This window comes from Kogia breviceps, chromosome 6 (genome assembly GCF_026419965.1).
Source record: "Kogia breviceps isolate mKogBre1 chromosome 6, mKogBre1 haplotype 1, whole genome shotgun sequence".
Taxonomy (NCBI): Eukaryota; Metazoa; Chordata; class Mammalia; order Artiodactyla; family Physeteridae; genus Kogia; species Kogia breviceps.
In genome coordinates, this window is record NC_081315.1 from 91,175,132 (window position 1) to 91,180,297 (window position 5,166).

Consider the following 5,166-nt stretch of genomic DNA (forward strand, 5'->3'; position numbering starts at 1 on the left):
CAAGGAACCTTGGTTTCTTTTGTTAGATAATATTATTAAAAACCAAGATGTGGATGCTAGCTGTACTGATTGCTACTGGGGTATAATTTATTCTAGGCCCTCTCACATAAATATATGCAAACTGTATCTATATTAATCTAAACATGAGTCCATACTCCTGTCTCCAACTCTAATACTAATATTACCACATGTATTTATTCTAACCTCCTATTTCTTGCCTATATATCTTTTGTTTTCTTTTTTTGCCACATGGCATGCAGGATTTTAGTTCCCTGACCAGGGATCGAACCCATGCCCCCTGCAGTGGAAACATAGAGTCTTAACCACTGACCACCAGGGAAGCCCTCTCATGCCTATCTTTAACCTCCCCCTACAATAGAGAGAAATCTGGCTCCCATGAGTCACCAAATATTTACTTACTTTTTCAGTTTCAATCTACACTTATAACAGTATCAGAAAGGTTAAACACTATCTTCTTGGGAAACAAATTTATCAACTAAGTGCAGTGATTATTTACAGTTCTACTAGCCTTTTGTCTTACACACTCCACTCATTTCCAAATTTACTTATATCAGCACCTTCCACCATCCTCATCCCCTTCAGTAAGGGGGTTTCATTGCTTTTTTAATACATGTGCTTTCTTTTGTCACATCTACCTTCTAAACTGGGATTCTTTGACTTCTTGTTTGTTTTCATTTGCATACCTTAAGATTTACTTTTTTTTTTTTTTTTTTTTTTTTTTTTTTTTTTTTTGCGGTATGCGGGCCTCTCACTGTCGTGGCTTCTCCCATTGCGGGGCACAGGCTCCGGACGCACAGGCCCAGCGGCCATGGCTCACGGGCTCAGTCGCTCCGCGGCATGTGGGATCTTCCCGGACCAGGGCACGAACCCGTGTCTCCTGCATCGGCAGGCGGATTCTCAACCACTGCGCCACCGGGGAAGCCCAAGATTTACTTTTTGAGGGGCTTCCCTGGTGGCGCAGTGGTTGAGAGTCCGCCTGCCGATGCAGGGGACACGGGTTCGTGCCCCGGTCCGGGAAGATCCCACGTGCTGCGGAGCGGCTGGGCCCGTGTGCCACGGCTGCTGAGCCTGCGCGTCCGGAGCCTGTGCTCCGCAAAGGGAGAGGCCACAACAGTGAGAGGCCCGCCTACCACAAAAAAAAAAAAAAAAAAAAAAAAAAAAGATTTACTTTTTGTGCTGTGAAGTTCTGTGGATTTTGATGAATGTTTAATACCTTGTATCATACAGAACAGTTGCATCACCTTGGAAACAGCCTGTGCTTCATCTATTCAATCTACTCCATCCTCTGCTCTAAACTTCCATCACCTCTGATCTGCACACCATCTCTATAGTTTGTGTTTTCCAGAATATTATATGTATGGAGTCAGAAAGTATGTAGCATTTCAGACTGGTTTCTTTCTCTTAGTTTTCTCTTAGTTATTTGCATTTAAGATTCATCAAGTCTTTTCATGGTTTAATAGCTCAAGTTTTTGCTGTTGCTGCTGAATAATATATCATTGTATATATGTACCACAGTTTGTTTATCCATTCACCAGTTGACAGACATCATGGTTGTTTCAGTTTTGGGTAGTTATGAATAACACTGTTTTCAAAATGTATGTGCAGGTTTTTGTGTGGACATAAGTTTTCAAAAATATGAGTAAAAACTAGGATCACAGTTGCTAGATATTTTGGTAAGACTATGTTTAGTTTAGTAAGAAATTGCAAAATTGTCTTCCAAAGTGGCTGTATCATTTCACATCCCTACCAGCAATTACTAAGAGTATCTGTTGCTCATATGAGTAGCTGATATTGACATCTTTTGGGTTTCTGCCATTTTAATAAGTGTAAGTTAATTCTCGTTGCTCTTTTAATTTCAGTTTCAATATCTAATAACAAATGATATGGAGGCTGTTTCATATGATTATATAACATCTGTAAATCTTCAGTGAGGTGTCTGTTCAGATTTTTTGCCCATTTTGTAATTGCATTGTTTGATTTCGTTCTGTTGAATTTCTGTTGTATATTTTGGATACATATTTTTATCACATAGGTGTTTTGCAAATAATTTCTCCCAGTCTTTATTTAGCTTGTCTTTTGAGTCTCTTAACAGCATCTTTCAAAAAGCAGAAATTTTAATAAAATCCAGCTTATCAATTATGGCAGATCTTGACCATGACTCTCTGGATTTGCTGCATCTGTACATTTCCAGATGGCAGTTTATTCTGAAATCTCAGTGCATTCATGGATGCAAGAAAAGGTGTTGCTTTTCAGTTTATTCAGGGTTTTCTTGTTTTAAGAAGATAATTTATAACATCCAAGTTCTTTACAAGATGAAGCTGAAACTGGAAGAAAATTTTGTTCATTTGTATTTAAAATTCAAAACAAGCTAATTTTTAAAAATATCTTTTTCTGGTAGAAGATCTTGACACATTAGGGAGGGGGTAAAATATGTTTCAAAATGTAAAGTTCTAACAATCACTCTGATATTCTTAGGAAAAAGTAAAATTATCTGATATAGTCTGAATTTTGAAATAGTGGTAACAAATCTAAATTAATGAGATTCCCTTGTAAACTACTCCATAAGCAGTCTGGACTTCTTTCTGTTAGCACTTAGAAGCATACCTTTATTTTATACTATGTGTTTACCTGCCCATGGATATATGACAATGATTCTTGTACACCCCTTATTCATATTTTCCTTCCTGTACATGTATTGATGTATACAAATTATTACTTATTTGTACTCATACATACTTGTCTTCATAAAGAGAGTTAAAACTGAAGCTGTACTATAAAATTAATGCTCTCACTAAATCTCTAAGAGGTTTTATAATCAAGTTTCATCTGAAGAAATACCTACTACTACTCAGTGTGTATACTTTCAGTATACCATAAAGCATCTGATAAAAATAGAAAGAGGTTCATGAGATTTTATATCATAAATAACATAACTATGCCACGTATTCCTTCTAAAAAGATTTCTAGTGATCAAAAGTAGAATGAAATATCTAGTTGTCATAAAAGGGTTGTTATGAGTAATAACAGATGATCAGATGATCATTAAACTTCTTAGACAAATGAAGACATTCTGGATAGTGAAAGGGGACACTTTTTAATAATTATGCTGGTACTACAGGCATAATCTGAAAATGACCCAAGTAAATTGGGACTTGTCATTCTATGTAGAGTACCACCATATTTCCTTTTGTAACTCTGGAATTAGTCATATTAAATTTCATTTATGCAGCACATTTATTGACTATATCACCTGCTGATTTCTATTTGGCAGTTTAACTTTCATATTAAAAAAAAGAAAAAGCAACAAGCTGTATTTCTTTTTGTACCCATTGTAGCCACATGACTAGACACCATTGGATACCTGAACTGGGCACGTGCGCGAGCACACACACACACACACACACACACACACACACACACACATACACACACACTCTCTCTCTCTCTCTCTCTCTCTCTCTCTCTCTCTCTCTCTCTCTCTCTTTCTCTCTCTCTCTCTCTCTCTCTCTCTCTCTCTCTCTGTGATTTCCTAGCTTGGTATATTTTAAAACATGTTTATACACTTTGTTTTTCCTTATTTTTTTACTGTGATTAAGAATTAGAACTTTTCCAAGTTGATCGGTGTTACTGATATAGGGGTAAAGATAACATTTATTCAGCAATTATTTAATAACATACACTGTAATTGTCAGGACTGGGCCAGATGCTGGGCATGTATCATTGACTAGCACAAGCATAGTCTCTGTTCTCACTGAAGAGAATTCAATAATGTATATCTTTGTAGTGTTTCATGCATAATACTCTTAAATAAACAGTTTTCCCTCTTGAAATTTTCTTTATCAAAATCTTTTTTTTTTCAAATAGTAACATACTGATACTACTCCACAAAAATATCATTGTAAAATAGCAATCCTAACTTAAAACAATTTCTGGCACATATTAGGAACTCTGAAAATAAATATTCAGTGATGGAATGAGTGAATAAAATTCAGTAAGTCTTTGGTATTTGTCTATAGGAATTTGATATTGATAAGTAAAATATAACTAAACTAAGTAAATAATTCTAGCCATCTTACTATAATTGGAAATTACTCTGAGTTTCAAATATTGTCTTTTATCCTTTTTCACCCTCAGTAAATGAGGTACTATGGAGACAAATAATGTAAAGTTAGAAATTACTTGGAAAGGGGTCTGAATATGAGTTGACTAGAATATCATTTCCAGTAAAGATGCCAACAGCACTTGCCTTTCATGTTAAAATGTAAGAAACCACAGTCAATAAACTATCATATTTCATGAACTGCAGATGTCATCAAATATAAGCTGCACCTTATTTTATGAACAGTAAGAAAGAAAAAATGCTGACATGTAAACAATGTACTTATTTTTTTCAATTGTATTCTTGTCAAAAGAGTTCTTTTTAGAATTACTGAGATAGTTCTTTCAATTGTGTATCATTCTTTTATGTATACACAATAGAAAATATGAGCAAACTAAATTGGTTCATATGTTTCTAAATCTTCTTTGTATCCAAAGGTGATTTTTCTGAATTTACTTTTGATTCAGAATTGTCACTGAATCACAACACACGACATTGGTCACTGTGTTGTCAAGAGGGTTGATGATACAGCATTTCCTAAGACTTTTCCATAATTGTCTCCAACATTTCCTTCTAAATCACTGATGACATTTCTATACATTTTTAATGCTGGTACATTTTTGATCTACTGAAGAATTTAAGGTTCTCATACAATAGCCAGGGTTCTCATTACTATCTCAAATAATTTTTAAGTCTTCCACTAGTGTAAGACATGTCTCAATTGCAGAGATATGTAAATATTATATGTGTGTATTTGGATGAATGTGTTTGTTTACATTCATACATATATATTTATGTATGTGATATATACATGCATACATACATGTATATATTTTATACCATTGCAATGAAATATATACAGTAAATGAAATAAAATACAATAAATCTCTGCAGTTACTATTCTGAATAATGCAGAAAGCTTTAACTCAGTGTATAGGTATGAATGATTGGTTTCAAAAGTAGAAGCTATGTTGTTTAATTGCAAATTCATGTGCTTATTTAATGTAATCTTAAATGGGAAAATTTTAAATTTTCCTAAAATACAT